This window comes from Canis lupus, chromosome 19 (assembly GCF_011100685.1).
Source record: "Canis lupus familiaris isolate Mischka breed German Shepherd chromosome 19, alternate assembly UU_Cfam_GSD_1.0, whole genome shotgun sequence".
NCBI classification, from domain to species: domain Eukaryota; kingdom Metazoa; phylum Chordata; class Mammalia; order Carnivora; family Canidae; genus Canis; species Canis lupus.
In genome coordinates, this window is record NC_049240.1 from 31,034,736 (window position 1) to 31,051,973 (window position 17,238).

General features: G+C 49.0%; 1 long non-coding RNA gene across 2 annotated transcripts in view; it reads right to left on the reverse strand.

The window, feature by feature from the left end:
• Positions 1-3,897: 3,897 nt before the first annotated feature.
• Positions 3,898-17,238, reverse strand: part of LOC111091147 — a 57,348-nt gene continuing 44,007 nt past the window's right edge. Inside the window, exons 3-5 of one of the 2 annotated variants that reach the window (XR_005374082.1) lie at positions 11,827-11,874; positions 8,034-8,114; positions 3,898-5,342 (exon numbers count right to left, since the gene is read on the reverse strand). This is a non-coding gene — a long non-coding RNA (uncharacterized LOC111091147). Of the gene's footprint in view, positions 8,115-11,826; positions 11,875-17,238 lie in introns of both variants that reach the window. The other variant, XR_005374081.1, reaches the window with a different exon arrangement.

Below are 17,238 nucleotides of genomic sequence, written 5' to 3' on the forward strand. Positions count from 1 at the left end.
AGGCTCCTTCCTGGCTGTCCTTTAGCCATGCGCAACCTAGGCTCTGGCATCTCCAAGGCGGGAGCTCCAGCCCTTGGCCACTTGTGTCATCTCAGCCACCTGCGGGGGCCTCCTCTGCTTCTTTTAGGAGAACTGATGGCCCTTTATGGCTGTAGTGTAATATCCCTCTGCATGACGCCTGCTCTAAGCTGTCTTCCAAAGGCACTTGGGTCTGGCAGCAAGCAGGCCCAACCCCATGAGAGCCCTGGCCCCCTGGCTGGTAGAGGCCTTGCAGGGCAGGGCCTGTCTTTCTGTCATGTTGGGGCCACCCCAGCAGAGGCCCTGGGCTTGGCAGTGAGTAGGTGCTCAGTTGATATGAGCTGAATGAATGAAAACTAAGAGGTCCAGCAGCCTGAACCCCTTAACCCCCCACGCGCTTCCCTTCCCCTCCTCTCAGTCCTTCATTTACAACCTTTGTCCAAGGAGCCATGACTCATCAAGACCCTCCGGCTGCTTGGTGGCTGCACCCCACTCCCACACCCCAGCACTGAAGGGCCAGCCCAGGACGATCCACTCCACACTTTTCTTTTTAGTTGTCTGAGCCCCCAGCTCATCAGCATAACAACACTTCCTGCTTCTTGTGCCTTACCTTGCATTAAGTAAATAGCTATATATTCCTAAAACAACGCTGCAGCTCAGTTTAGAGCAGAGAAACTGAGGCGCAAAGATACTAAGTAGCTTCTCGGGGGTCAGAGCTGGGAGAGGCAGAGCTGGAATCTGAGCCCAGGTCCGCAGGACCTAGATGAAAGCTCATGCTCCTGTCCCCACCAACATCTACTCTCCTCCAAGCCCTGCTGAGGGGGCTGCTTAGAGGCACGGAGTCCGCTGAGTTACTAAGGGGCCAAGGAATTTCCTGGGTGGCCCTTTCCTGTTGGCATTGGTATTTTCACCAGAGTCTTCACAACTTACCACAAAGTGAGTTCAATGGTGGGATTCTGACTTCATTATTGTCTGATGTTAACACGGTTTCTCTCTCTGTATCTCAACAGCATACACAATGGACTTGTGAAGGTTTATCCTTCTTCCCATCTTTTCCCACTATCACTCTAATTATTTTTTTGTATTTTCCTTTTTCACTGAGCCTTCCAAGGGCTATGGCTTGGGGCAAGAGCCAAAAATGAAATGTTAACTAAATTCCCAAAGGCTTTAAGATATCAGTTCTTCTCCAACTGACATGTGTATTCAACACAATCCCCATCGAAGCCCTTGTAGGATTTTTTTAAAAATAGAAATTGACAAATTGGTTCTAAAATTTTTGTGGAGATGCAAGGGACTGGAAGGGCCAAAAACAGATTTGAAAAAGAGCAAAGATGAAGGATTTGAAGAATTACTACAAAGCCACATAATCAAGACAATGTGTTATTGACAAAAAGACACAGATCAATGGAAGAGAACAGATAGTTCAGAAATAGTAACACAGAGACACAGTCAATTGATTTTTGACAAAAATTTAGGCTAAATTGCCTAAAGATTAAATTATCTTTTCAACCCATAGCTTTGGGACAATTAGATCTCCATATTCAAAGAAACGAATCTGGACCCTTGTTCATCTTATACAAAAATAATGCAAAATAGATAACAGACCTCTGGATAAAACCTAAACTCATAAAACTTCTAGAAGAAAGCATTAGAGAAAAATCTTTGTGACCTTGTATTAAGCAGAGATTTCTTGAGGTATATCACAAAAGCACAATCCATAAAAATGAAAAAAAAAAAAAAGCAATCTGATAAATTGGGTTTCATCTGAAATAAAAACCTGTTTTGGGAAAATCCCCAAGGCTCCAAAGGCAGCCAAGGGAGCTGAGTCTCTTTGCCTGGATGGAATGGTGGGCGGTGGCTGGAAAGCCCAATGCGTCAGAGGTGGTGGAGAGCAGCACTGAAGGGCCAGAAAGATGGTAGGCAGGCACGTGTGGGCTGGACCGGCTTGCAAGTCCCTCCCAGCAACAGTGCACAAGCTAAGTCACCTTCAGTGTGTCCCTTAACCTCTCTACACCTACGGCTTCTCACCTGTAAAATAGCTGCAACTGGAAAAGTTGCTTTGAGAAATAAATGAAATATAAGTAGGGATGCCTGGGTGGCTCAGCAGTTGAGAGGCTGCCTTCCACCCAGGGTGTGATCCCAGAGTCTCGGGATCGAGTCCCACATCCAGCTCCCTGCATGGAGCCTGTTTCTCCCTCTGCCTATGTCTCTGCTTCTCTCTCTCTGTCGCTCATGAGTAAATAAAATATATTTTTTTAAAATATGGAAGTACACGCTCAATAGTTGCAAATGCCTTTCTCTTTTCCTATCCTTCCCCAGAGAGGACACAGGCCAATTAGGGAGACTAAATAAATAAATGTGAAAGCACTAGAAAAATTTCTAGTTGAAGGAGTTCCCAAAAGGACAAACCCAGGAAAACGAGCCTCTGATCTAGCTTCCCACTGTGTGATGTCCTCCCACAAGAAGCCCTGAGCCAGCCCAAAGCTCCGAGCCTGGATGGTTAAGGGAGACACCAGGAGATTCACCATGGCTTTGGGGTTGCCAGTGGTTCTAGAAGCAAGACAGGAGTGTGTCAAGAAAAGGGACTAGAGGAAGATGGAAGTGTGGAGGAGAGTAGAAGAGAGGAAGCAGGAGTGTTAAGACCAAATTGGCAGAGGAGAGTGGGGAGGGGATAATAATTTTGAAAAGAGGGAGAATCCTGCAAAGGAGAGCCTCAAAAATGATTACTTGAGGTGGGGCACCTGGGTGGCTCAGCAGTTGAGTGTCTGCCTTTGGCATGATCCTGGGGTCCTGGAATCGAGTCCCGCATCAGGCTCCCTGCATGGAGCCTGCTTTTCCCTCTGCCTGTGTGTCTGCCTCTCTCTGTGTCTCTCATGAATAAGTAAATAAAATCATAAAAAAGATAACTTGAATGATGAACGAGTTAATCTCAAACCTCCGTACCCACCCATGAACTGTGGCTGCCTAGAATGTGAAGCCGTCCCCCCAGACTCAGCAGGATGGTCAATGCCTGCCTGGGTGATCAATTAAGAGTAATGTACGTGCTAGATTTTTGCTGAGTTGAAACAAGAACCGTGTAACTACAAGGGGTTTATTGAGTCCAGGAGCAAACGGCCCTCCTGACTCTCAAGAGTGAAGTCTTATTTGGTTCAAGAATTGATATTAAAATGATGCACTGGTTTTGTGGGGGCGGGTGAGCCTGGGTGGCTCAGTCAGTTAAGAGTCTGACTTTGGCTCAGATCATGATCCCAGGATCCTGGGATCGAGCCCAGCATCAGGCTCCCTGCTCAGCAGAGAGTCTGCTTCTCCCTCTGCTTGTTTTCCGGGGTCTGTCTTTTTGGGAACTCCTTCAACTAGAAATTTTTCTGGTGCTTTCACGTTTATTTAGTCTCCTTAATTGGCCTATGTCCTCTCTGAGGAGAGAAAGGAAAAGAGAAAGGCATTTGCAACTATTGAGCGTGTACTTCTATATTTCATTTATTTCTCAAAGCAACTTTTCCAGCTGCAGCTATTTTACAGATGAGAAGCCGTAGGTGTAGAGAGGTTAAGGGACACTAGTTAAGGCTCAGTGGACACACTTACCTTGTGCACTGTTGCTGGGAGGGGCTTGCAAGCCAGTCCCAGCCCACACATGCCTGCCTACCATCGTTCTGGTGTGCTCTCTCTCTCTCTCTCTAAAATAAATAAATCTTTATTTTATTTTATTTATATTAGAGAAAGAGAGCACAAGCAAGGGGAAGGGCAGAGGGAGAAGCAGACTCCCGACTGAGCAGGGAGCCCAACGCAGGGCTCCATCCCAGGACCCTGGGATCATGACCTGAGCCGAAGGCAGACGCTTAACTCACTGAGCCACCCAGGAGCCCCCTAAAATCTTTTTAAAATAAAATAAAATGAAATGAAATAAAATAAAATAAAAATAATGCATGGGTTGATAGAGCCAGTGCAATTACCTTGAGGTCAGGAAATTGTATATTTTAGAAAGTATTTGATATAAAAAGATACAAGAGGGTAAATGATCCATGGTAAGGGAAAATCAGTTACACTTGGACTGCTTTATCCTCAAAGCAAACTGGAAGATTAGGGTGTTTTAGCTCAAGGAGTGGGAAAGTTAGAAGCATCACGGAAAGGTCCACAGGTAGAAAAGGTAGCAGGTCTGACAGCGGTCAGGAGCATGAGTTAGTAGCCGGGAGAAGAGGGAGCAATATCATCAGCTATCTTATAGCTAGCTGTACGGTGTGTTTAAAGGGCAGGGAATTCTTGGACACTTCCTTTCAAGTCAGCAAGCATGGATCGCCCCCCTCCTCTGTTCCAAGTTCTGCGCCCGACACTGGAAATAAAGAGACCTAACCAAGGCTGGGGTAAGGGTTCCTTGGCCAGAAGGCGTTCCCCGTAATAGGCCTGTGGAAGACGGCTTCCCACCTGGCCAGCCCATCCTAGTACTGGCATCCTGGCTAAAATGGTTCATCATCTCAGTTTCCCGGGAACGTTCAACAAGTCCTCACTACTACATTACTGGGATGAAATCTAAGCTGACGAAGCCAGAAGACTCCAGCCCCTGCCTGCCTCCTCATTTCCCACCCAATCACCCCCTTCCTTTTAGCTCACTCAAACTGGGTTTTTCCCACATTCTGATCGCTTTTCCACCTTCAGGACATCCCCACCAGATTCCTTGTCACCTGTACCTCACCAGCTCAACCTTTAGGTCTCAGCCTCATTGTGGCTTCCATGGGAGGCCAACTGTGACCGCTGGGTGAGGTGAGCCCCTCCCCTGCTAATATGTACACAGTATGGCAACTTCTTCTTTTCTTCTTTTTTTTAGAGGTTGCATTTATTTATTCATGAGAGAGATAGAGAGAGAGGCAGAGACACAGGCAGAGGGAGAAGCAGGCTCCCTGTGGGGAGCCCGATGTGGGACTCGATCCTAGGATCCCAGGACCACGACCTGAGCCAGAGGCAGATGCTCAACTACTGAACCACTCAGGCGTCCTGCTTATGGTCAACTTCTTCACAGCATTTAGAACAAGCGTAATTAGATACTCATTGTGCAATCTCAGGTCTAACTCCCAGCTCCTCTGCTGAACTGAAGGCTCCATGAACATGGGAAACAGCCTCTCTCCTTCATAGCTCTAGTCCCAATATGGAGACAGAGGCTGCTCAAGCCTGGCTGCATGCAGTGAAGACTCACTGAGTCTGAGGGCAAATGTGTCCAGATTCTTCTCCTTCAAGGACCGTGAGAAGCCACAGCCTCCAGGCTCCATCCTGGTCTGGACTTCCTTCCTCCTTGTGTCCACGGATCAGCTTCTGCATCTCCCTCACCTCATGGCCTGGAAGGTCACACCTTGTGTTAGCGTCGTGATTGCCATTGGCAGAGCCTCTGTCTCCGAGATTGTTCTCACCTCCCTCCACTGAGTTTTTATCAACCATTTTCTTGAGTGGCTTTGCCTCTCCAGCTCCCTTAGTACAATGCCTGCAGCTTAGCCCTGCACCCATGATGGCTTTGTGGGCTGCTCAATAGATTGAGATTTTATTGCAGAGCCTCTGAGACCATAGGTAGCTCAAAACGTGGCAGGGGGAGAGGTTAATTCCCTGATGGGGATCTGAGGGGCAGGCCCTGATCCCTGTGTCCCTTTAGCAGTGCAGTGGAAAAGGGGAGACTCCAAAGTTGCATTGCATGCATGAAGATGGATCCTCGCTGAGGATGCTCAGGTCAATCACTCAACACAGACACAGCACCCCCCAGCCCTATGCAAAAGGAATTCAGAACAGTCGCCACCTCGTGCGTGCGGTGGGTATAAGGGGTCAAGGGATCACCTCACTGTGCCTAGCACAGTCCTGACACTCAGCTGTACTTCCCAGGTGGCAGTCCTTTGAACACCCTGATGGTGTGGGCAGGCTAGCATTCTAATCTCAGGTTACAAGCACCAGGGTGAAAGCACGTGCACACAGCCTCCAGATTCCCAGCAGTGGTTCTTTGCATGGGTAAAGTGTTCCCAAGGGTGCACTCATCAGGCCTCTTCAGGACTGTAGAGCACAGCGGGGAGACTGTAATAATACGGTACCGCTGAATGGGAACACTCCTGTCAAGAGGCTGGGGATGCGGATGGCACCGTGGGGACAGACCCCGGGGTGGATCTCCAGGATCTGCCCCACCTGGGCACCAGACCACGCTGACCCCAAGTCGCTTGCTGAGCTGGGGTAGCCAGGGCAGATTGGCGTCCCTGCCCTGCTCCTGGGCACCACGGCGGGCACATCAAGTCACAGCACGTCCGCCTTATTTGCCAATCTGTTGACTGTGCCCCCTGGCCCTCAAGTCCCTATTCACTGGGCGGTAAACATGTTACCTAGCAACCAAGTGTCAATATCAACAAAGGCTCCGATGAAGTTGTTAATCTGGCAAGAGTGACAGCGGGGCCGGCGCTCTGCGCTGGCTCCTCCACTTATTGTCTGCCACTTAGACTGGCCCACGAGGATATCGGTGCTCAAAAGACCCCACATCTCCCTCCACTATGAAAATTAAATGAAGTGTGTGTCTCAGGCAGGGAAAAGGCACCGGCATTGGCCTGCCTGGGGATCTTGTTTCTCTTCTCCCTTCCTCTCCCCCACTCCCCCCAGTGAGGTAGCCCGTGGGGTGGAGTGCTTCCCCCGAGGGCAGTGACCGCTGCTAATTTCCAGGAACAATGTGGACACTCCGGGGCCGGGCTGCGCACCCGAAGAGACATGCCTGTCATTTGTCCTGTTCGTGGGGCTCCAGGTGGGGTGAAGAGGGCAAGCTGGCCCTGAGACTCAGCCCTGCACCAGGGCTCAGGCCAGAGGTTGTCACTTTGGAACAGGGTAAGGGCGAGCCCACAGCGGGGACTGCAAGGGTGGCTGGGGACACAGCAGGTCCCTCCTCCCCGCAGCTCATATTCCAGTGGAAACAGGCCATTAACCAATAAAGAAATGGATCCATCAGGCAAGTATCTGGGGAAAGGGCATTTCGGGAGGCAGGTGGGCAAATACAAAGTCCTGAGGACGGAATGTGTTTTGTACTTTAAAGGAGCTGCAGGAAGGCCACGGGGGTGTCAGCCTGGAACGAGGGGGCTGGCACGAGGTAGGAGGGAGATCTCAGAGAACACAGCCCTCTCGCAGGGCCTGGGGGGGCCGTGGCCACGACCTCAGAGTTTATCTAAGGGGGATGGGAAGCCAGTGCAGAGTTTCCATTTCGGGGTGACTTGGCCTAATTGCCACCATAGCTGCTTTGTGGAGAAGTGAATGCAGGGGCCCGGTGTTAGCAGAGAAACCAGTTAGGGGGCTCCAGGAGAGGCCCGGAGGTGGGGTGGCAATGCTGTCGAGTCCCCACGAGGCTCCACCTGCAGCTTTTGGTGGAGGAGTGGGGTGGGCAGGAGGAGGAATCTAGCCTGGGTGGGGCTTGGGGACCCGGGAGCCTAAGTGAGAGTCGGAGGGGGCTGAGCTCCTGGCTTGGCGTTGGTTGAAAGAACGCCTCCCCTCTCAGAGCCTGTTCCTCATCTGCTGACCACACTCCTCTTCATCCTGTTTACCTTCCAGGACACTAGGAGGACAGGTAGATTTCCCGTTGGGAGGACCACAGGTGTGGAGTCTGGCCGAACTGCGTTCTAAGCCTGACAGCACCGTTTATTAGCCGTGTGACTTCGGGCAAGCTATTCAACCTCCCTGGGCCTCAACTTTTCTCTTCTTTAAAATAGGCCCATGGCATCTACTGCAAATGGTGCTTAATCAGTGCTTACTTATTTGTCCAGCATGCATGTTTTAGTGCCAGGTACTGTGCAAGCTATAGAGGTGAGTAAAAAGTGAAAAAGGTGGCCCCTTTTTCTCTTGGGGCCAGGAAGACTTCTGGCTCATCAGGAACAGTTGCAGCCCAGGGAGTCATGTCCTCAGAAAGCCTTGGCATCCCTGGTGTTTCCCCGGGGAGCAGGTGGTCGTGCAGAAGTGAGGGGGTTTTGTAGGGTGGTGTTAGGGTAGAGCAGAAGGAGGGAGCTGAGCTGGGTTTCAGAGACCTAGGTTTTAGGACGCCCCTGCTCTGATTTGCTGAGTGACTGAGGGCAAGTCCTTCTTCTTCTGGGCCTTGGTTTCTGCATCTGGAAAACAAAGAGATGGTACTAGACAGGCTTAACCTTCCTTCCAGCCCTTGATGCTGCAGGGAGGAGGGCCCTCCACCCTGGGCCTGGGGCCAGAGCTGGGCAGTTAACAGGCTTAGGCTCACTGGGAGGCTTAGGCAGTTTCAGAACAGCCCTTCGGAACACGTCCCCCACAAATCTGGTGTTCAGATTTGGTGACAGATTCCAGGAGCCAAGGCACTGCGAGGAACACTGGTTACCTGATGGACACCATCCCTCACCGTTTTGTTTGAACTCTTCTAATCACTTAAAGGAAGCAGGGCCTTAAGCCCTCTTGAACTCTTGCTAATCTTCACCTTAAAACGAGGAGAACACAGAGTCAGGACAATGCCTTGAGGAGGCAAGAACCTCAGAGCAGAATTTAATAATACTACTTTACTTGTGTTGTGTATGGGCGTATGTCACCTCTCTTGGTTTCCCGTTTGCAGTAAGGACATGATGTTCCTTTTATTTATTTTTTTTTAATTTATTTGTAAAAGATTTTCTTTTTAAAGTTACTTCCATACCCAGCGTGGGGCTCAAACTCACCACCCCAAGATCAAGAATCACACGCTCCACTGACAGAGCCAGCCAGACGTCCTATAAAGTTTCTTTTAAAACCACATTCATTTAATAAATAGGGTAAGAGAGTTATGAGTAGAAAAGAAATGCGTCAAGCCATATGCAATTACTGATAAGTGACCACTTCTGATTGCAAAAATGGCAACCTGATATAAAGTAGTGATAACAGTGAGCATCTACTGAGGGCTTACTTTGACCAGGCACTGCCCTAAGTACTCTACAAGGAGTATCTTACTTAGTCCCCACAGTAAATAGAGTACGTAGGGAACACTGCAATTGATTATATGCCACATCACAGTAGCTTTGTGACCTTGGGAAACTCCTTCCACTCTTTGGGAAGAGGCTAGTCCAGAACCTGTGACCCTTCTTCATCTATGGTTCCATAGCCCAAGGATGATGGGCTCCATCATCCATCAATGTTCCACGATCCATTCCCCTGACATATTTACTGAGCAGCTAATACACAGTGTGCTGACCAGCAAGGCTGTGGTTGGGGAGTGGGGAGGAGGGACAGAATTCTGGAAGACATTGTCCCAGTATCAGGAGGGAGAAGCGAGGAGGCAGGCACATATGCCATGGGCCCAGTGGCCAGACAGTCCCTACTGTGAAGCCCACAGGGGAGAAGCATTGGCGTGGACACAGCTAACAAGAAGGCTACCCTAAGAATCCACTGCCCCTAGAGCCCCTTAAAGGCCCAGACTCAGCCATAAGCCCCAGTGTAGGACTGATGGGCACAGGTGACCAGAGAAAAGGAGAGGTGGGGATGGTGGGGATAGGTCATTCTGCATGGGGTCAGAGAGGACACAGATGACCCAGGTCCCAAAGCACATTTCCCTTGCAATAGGGGGCACACACAGAGCTTCTGGACTCTATCCCAGCTGACCAGCTAGCAAACAAGACTCACCTTAGCCTGGGAACATGAGGCAAAGATGGTCTAATGTCAGCACAGTTGGGACAACTGTACCCAGAGGCCCTAATGCCCAACAGTGTACACCTAGAGAGGGGTCCACTGTCCTGCCACCCTCTCCCTGGGGCTCCTATCCAGACTGGGTCAGGGGAGGTGAAGCCAATGAGAGTTCCATGGCATGGTGAGGTGAGGCACCCTGTGGCTCCGGGTGACAGATGGGACATCGAAGATCCCTAAGTGGGTCACAGCAGTAGGCGGGTTTTACAAGGTGGGTCCCAGAGGATAAATGTAATTCGGGGTTCAAGATGTCTGGGAGAATAGAACTCAGGCAGGAGGTGACGATGATGAAAGTGGAAGTTATTGAGCTGGTTTGACACCCAAGTCAGTCAAATACAAGCATCTCCTTTCTGTGTGTCACCTCCTCACCCTCGCCTCCAAAGGAAGAATGGCAAGAAGGTGGCCAGCCTACAAACCAGTGGGAAAATGCACACAGAACATTTAAAGCCAGAATCTCTCCCAGTATTAGAAGGCCCGGGCTGTCTGGAGAGGGAAACCAGAAATCTCAGACCCTCAGACTGCAGCTATGGTCAGCGGCACATGGGGCTCCGCTGGTCTGGCAAAGGAAACAGGTGCAGGAAAGCAGGAGAGATGGTGGTTAGCCCACAGAGGAACCGGCCCAGCCTCATTTCCCTCATCCCTTGAATGGGGCTACTATCACTGGCCTTGCCCAAGACCAAGGAATCTGAGGGCCAGGAATTAAATGCTCCCCATCTTTCCCCTTACCCCGGGTAGAGCAGGTGCTGCCCATGGCTGATGGAGCACAAAACTTGCAAGAGCTGCTTCTTGGAGGTGCCCAGAGCCAGGAGTATCACCGAAGAGGAGCCGGCTGGGCAGTGGAGGACCCGTGGAGAGGGGGGGAGACAGCAGGGCCCAGGATGGTGACTCTCTTGTCCCCATGGCTACTGTTTCATTTATTGAGTCCCACAGAAAAAGAGAGGTCAAGGCAGAAGGGAGAGACAGGAGGAAGGGATGGACAAGGAGGAAGAGGGGTGGTCGGGTGGGGAGCTCAGAGGGGAGTCAGAGGGAGCGAGGAGGCAGGCGGAGCTGGCAGGACCAGATGGGGACGGCAGTGGGCTAAGGGCATGAAAGGTACGTATCTTCATAATGAAGGAGTGTGGGGGCAGTCACCCCCTCCTTCCTCCCTCCCATGCCAGCTTGGGCTGCGAGACCCTTGAAGGGGACATTGTGGGGATACTGTTCCCAGCCCTTGTGAGCAGAACTGAGAGAAGACTGCCTATAGCTGCCACTCCCATCTGGCTCAGGCCCAGGCTGTCCCTCAGCATGACTTCCAGAGCAAGCCCACACCCTGCAAGGTCCCAGGGTGCTCCCTACCCCCACCCCCATGCCCACTCTCCAGCTATGGCCAGCCAGAGCCTTGGAGCTTTGCTTCCTGGTTTATTCTGTTGGGGCTTCTATTCCAAGCTCTGTCCCTATCTGCCTGGGTCTGATGCACCCAGGAGGCCCAGTGCCTGCCTCCGAGGGCCCCTTCCTGGACGTGTCTGTCCTTTACTCTGGCTGCCCCTGCTTCCCACTCTCTGTCCTCTCCCCATTCCTTTCCTGGCTGGCTGATGAGTCAGGGGAATCTGCTAATGGTGCTCCAGATACATAAGTGATTAAATATATCCCCATATATTACCTACCCTGGAGCATGGGTAAGTGCTTGACAAGTGTTAGCTATTAGCTGCATTTTTATTGAGTTTCTGACTCTTTTTTTTTTTTTTTTTTGAGTGTTTGACTCTTGAGTGCTGTGGTCTGCCCATCTTTAAAATGAGATTAATGAAAAAATAAAATAAAATAAAATGAGATTAATGCAGCACCAAGTGTCTCCTGATGTGCTGCACTGAGCAGGGCATAGTCTCCCTTATGTGGTTCACAAAATGCACAATTGGAATTTAAACATGAGGAACATAAGACAAGCCCCAACTGAGAGACATTTGTACAACATAATTGGTCAGAACCCCTCAAAGGTGTCTGGGTCATGAAAACCAAGGTATGACAAAGGGAGAGGCCGTCCCAGCCTGGAGGGTTCTAAGGACACTCGAGCACTAAATGCAGCCTGGGGACATCCTGGAACTGACAAAGGATGTTAGTGGGAAAACTTGCAAAATTTAAACAAGGACTGTAGGTGACTTAGAAGTGTCTTACCTCCATCCATGTCCTGGCTTTGGTAGCCTACCAGGGTCCACAGGGCATCTGCATTAGGGGAAGTGGTAAAGGGTATATGAGGTACAATTGCAACATTTTTCAAGTCTGAGATTATTTCAGTATAAAAAGTTTAGGGGGCACCTGGGGTGGCTCAGTCCGTTAAGCATCTACCTTCAGCTCAGGTCATGATCCCAGGGTCCTGGGATCGAGCCCCACATTGGGCTCCCCGCTCAGCGGGTGAGTCTGCTTCTCCCACTCTCCCTGCCTGCTGCTCCCCCTGCTTGTGCTCTCATTCTCTCTCTTTCTCTCTCTCTCTCTAAAGTAAATAAAATTTTAAAATAAAAATTTTTTTAATTTTAAAATTAAAAGTCTAAAAATAGAACTATGGAGAGTATCATTCCTCTGGGTTATTAGGAAGAATATAAAAGTAAGTATAAAGCACGTAGAGGTGGTCAGCTGTGATCTGATGAGTCCCACAAACCAACATGAAGGTATAGAAGATAATGGGGTCTGTGAAGGCAGGTGCACAGGGACTGGGCTTGTGTGTAATGTCCTTGTGGCTCCTGCCCCGGGATTGGCCAGCTTTCATTTGCAGGGTGGCAGAGAACAGCACTGAGAAAGAGCCAGGGCATGAGGGGCACTTGGGTGGCTCAACGGTTGAGCATCTGCCTTCAGCTCAGGGTGTGATCCCGGGGTCCTGGGATCCAGGAACCTGAGGGAGCCTGCTTCTCCCTCTGCCTATGTCTCTGCCTCTCTGTGTGTGTCTCTCATAAATAAATAAATATAAAATCTTAAAAAAAAAAAAAAAGACTCAGGGCATGAGAGGGAACAGCAGAGTGCCATGAGCGCCAGCCCTGAGAGTCGGGGGTGGGGAGGAGTCTGTCTTGTGTGTGGTCACTGGACAACCTAAGGGCAGAGCTGAGCCTGTTGTCCCAGCAGGCCTCAGTTTCCTGCTGGCTACACTCCATCACACCTAGAGGGCAGCCACCATGTCCCCAAACACTGCTGAATGTAAACTGTAAGGACAGTCCAATCTTGCAAAATATGTAAGCAAATGGGCTTTGTGTCTAATGTTAAGGTTTTGTTGTTGTTTTTTTTTTTATTGTAAAGGAAGAACAAGTGTATAGGTTCTAAATCTGTCATGTGGGATTTGGTGGTCTTGAGACCAGAATCCATCTGCCAACTTTAAGAAGGAGAGCTCCTTAGGGGGTTTTCACTCTGCAAAGCTTCGTGTGTCTGAGGTACCTAGCAACGTGTCACTTGGACTGGCCAGGAGTGCCAACACATTTCAGATCATCTTTGCACCTAGCCCATGGGGTAGGCTCTGGCAGGTGCCTCAGCCCCTATTTTGCAGACTAAGCAGTGAAGAGCTGAATACCAGAGTAGCCCAGAGGGCTCTTGGTGCTCTGGCCAGGGCTCACCCCACCAGGATAAGTTGGGAGAGTATGAGGGTGGTGGGAAAGGGCTCCCATGCTCTTCACCCACAGGAAAGAGGTGGAGAGGAAGGAGAATGGGCTTGGTCTCCGGGCCATGCAGTTCATCCATGTCCGCAAGCCTCTCATTCATTCTCAGTAGGAAAAAGATCTATTCGTGAGGTCCTTGCCCCAATGTTACACACATAGAAGACACTAAATGAAGTCCTTCTTTCCTCTTATCCTTAGGGAAGGGCGCCCTATAAGCATAGCCAAGGTGAAGAGGCTCCGGATTCTGAACTAGTGTCATTACTTCCTTCATGTACCCTTCACAGCCAGTCTGCCCTGGACTGATTATAGTCTCAACGACTGTACTGATGGTTTTACTCATGTAACACCCACAGAGCACTTACTATGTGCCAGGCCCCGGACCAAAAACTTCATACATGGGAACTCCTTTATTCTTTGTAACTCCCCTAGGAACTGGGGAAAGCATTACCTCATTTCACGGATGCACAGATAGCAAATGGTGAACTTGCAAGCCAGAAGGTGCGGCTCCAAACGTCTGTTCTCAATGGCTGCTGTCCACCTGCTGCTAGTCGAGGATGGTAGTGCCCTCACTGTTATGGTGTGAATTGTGACTCCCAAAAAAGATACGTTGAAGTCCCAATCCCCTAGTACCTTGGAATGTGGAACCCAGAACTTAGAAATAGGGGTTCTACAGATGTAGTCAATGTGAGGTTATTAGGGTGGACTCTAATCCTGTGTGACTTGCGGCTCTTCTAAGAAGGGGAAATTTGAACTCCGAGATGTGCACACAGGGAGAACTCCATGTGAAAATGAAAGTAGAGATCAGCCTGATGCATCTACGAGCCAAGGAACATCAAATATTGCCAGCAAACCACCAGAAGCTAAGAGAGAGGCATGGAACAGATTCTCCTTCACAGCCTTTAGAAAGAACAAACCCTGCCCACACCTTGATCTCAGACTTCTGGCCTCCGGAACAGTGAGATGACACATTTTCATTGTTTAAGCCACTCACTTTGTGGTACTTGGTCATGAAGTTTCTAGCAAACTAAAGCAATCACTGTAGTCCTCCCATGGCATTTCTGAAAGCCACTCCACAATATTCCAGAAATGTTAAAAATATTGCAGCCTGTGAAATAGACTTGTAATATTCTGGTGCTCTAGACTGTTAGTTCTTAACCAGAAGCCATTCGGGCAACGTCTGGAGAAGATTTTGATCATCACGACTGAGAGGGTGCTACTGGCATCTAGTGGGTAGAGGCCAGGGGTGCTGCAGTGCATGCGACAGCCTCCGCCACCAAGCCCAAAACATCAGTAGTACCAAGACTGAGAATCCTTTGGACAATATGATGAGTACTGTGATCCTCTCCTAAGGAAAATGCCCATGTGCTAACACACTCATACATTCACTCAACTCACACACTCACACTTTTTACCCCACACCATTCTGTATCCAGCCACAGGGACATATACATACAGTCCCAAAGTCCTTCCATTCATACTGGGTTAAGAACCCCTATTGCTTTGTGGATAAAGAGTGATGTTAATATAGTTAGGAGCCAAGATTTTCAGCATAATAGCAAAGAGATACAAGTATAAGGCAGTATAGGGAAAGTTAAAAATCCTGTAATCTTAAACCCAAATTGGAAATATCAATATAAACTAATGATGTGTTTTCCTTTTCATAAAGAAAACAGATACCTCCTAGGCCTATTCACTGAAAAGCCCTGCAAGTAGCACCATCTCGGAGGCAGGAGCATTATAGCTCCAGACTGGAGTCTCCAAAGAACCAAGGAGCCTGGGAGAAATGGATGATTTTAGGGCTGAGGTAAGACAAATATAAGGTGAGCAACACAATCTCGTTATACCAAGATGCAAAGAAGTCATCCCAAATTTCTACAGTTATTAGAAGGAATCAACTCAAAATGGTTCTAATTGACCAATGCTGGGGTAACTTTATTGTCAAAAATAATAATAACTAAAATTTATTGAAATAACCCAAATATAGAGTTCATGATATTTTTAAAAACTCATCCAAAAACCAATAGCCTTTGGAGGATGTTAGGAAACCAACAGCTTATTTTTTAAAACCTTTAAAAATTATTATTTTAAAAGAGAAAGGATCAAACATTTTTCCTGCCTTTGCTATATAAACTTCAGTCTAGGGAAATCATTAATGAAGAAAAGAGTGTTATAGATAAATTTCACCCAGAAAATGCACATGAATAATAGCATATTACCACTTTGCAAACCCTAATAAAATAATGGGCCACCATGGCCACTAAAACCATGAACCAAAAGGCTGATGTTGGGAAATTTATGGTCGATGGGCCAGCCTACAGCACCTGGACCCACAGATCAGCTGTAATGTCACAGAAAGAGGAGATCGGACATGCGCCTTATGATGCAACAGGTAACACACAGCACCACTTCTCAGAGGGCATTGTGAAAAACTGAAGCCAAATCTGACCAAGATTCTGGGTCTGACCATATGTGGATAAGAAATACAGGCGATAGGGGATATGCGGGACAATGACATGGAGATGCAATCAGCAGTCCGCCAGACCCAGAACATGGGGAGCTCTAAAGAGGCATGAACCAGGGTTTTTTTGCTTGTTTGTTTTGTTTTTAACAAATAGCATTAGAGAGAAAAGGCGGAGGGTGGATGCTGTTGCAGATTAAAGAGATATGGAAGAGGTAACGAGCCAAAGTAATGTGCAGGGTCTATCTGGGTCTGGATTTGAATACTTGGTTGTAAAAGACATTTGGGAGACAATAGGTGAAATGTCAATGGATAGATATTACATGACATTAAAAATGTCTTCTTCATATTTTTTATTTGATAATGATGGCGTTAAGAATTTTGAAAGAGAGGCTCTTTCTTTTAGAGAGGCATACTGAGGTCTGTATGGGTGAAAGGACCCAACAGGTGGTGGAAGCTGGGACTGGCCCCAATAGATAGATAATTGTTAAAGCTGACTGACAGGTGCAGAGGGCTTGTTTTAAATTGCTCTTTCTGGGGTGCCTGGGTGGCTCAGTAGGTTAAGCTTCCAACTCTTGGCTTCAGCTCACGTCATGATCTCAGCATGGTGAGATCAAGCCCCATGTGGGGCTCTGCGCTGGGTGTGGAGCTTGTGTAAGGTTTTCTCTCTCCTTCTCCCCATCCCCACCTTTTTTTTTTTTAAAGATTTTATTTCTTTATTCATGAGAGAGAGAGAGAGAGAGAGAGAGAGAGAGAGAGGCAGAGACACAGGCAAAGGGAGTAGCAGGCTCCATGCAGGGAGCTTGACATGGGACTTGATCCTGGGTTTCCAGGATCACTCCCTGGGCCGAAGGCAGAAGCTCAACTACTGAGCCACCTGGGCTGCCCTACCCCTCCCCACATTATTGCACATGTGGGCTCTCTCTGTCCCAAAACTAAATAAATAAATTGTCCTCTCTGCTATTGGTGTATGCTGATCATTTTACAAAAAAACCTGCTCCTAGCAGGGACGACTGCTCAGCATCATCCTGAGTGCTGGCTTCAGCTCTCCCAGGGCCCTTACCCACTCCTGCTGGGGGCTCAGTGGCTTACACAGGTTGCCTGGGACACGACATCCCTACCCTAGGAACAGTAGTAACGGAAGGGGTCAAACAGGAAGCTTTCCTGGAAGAAGTGGTGCCTGACCAGAGACCTATGTGAATGTCTCCCAATGAGAGGAGATGGGAAAGCTCTCAGGCAGAGGGTTTATCGCAGATCCCAGGGGAAACATTGGCAAAAGTGCACACGAGATGTGCAGGCAGGTGGGGACTACTGCACACACACTGGAAAGGTGGGGGTCCATGCAAACCCGGAGAAGGACCAGATGTGGCTGTGGAAGAACAAGAGGAGTCAGGGAGGCCCCAGGGTGCTGGAGAGGCAGAGGAGTGCTGGAGGTGCTCATCACTTTAGGACGGGGGAACATGGCAAGTGGACAAAAGACCGGGGTCAGAA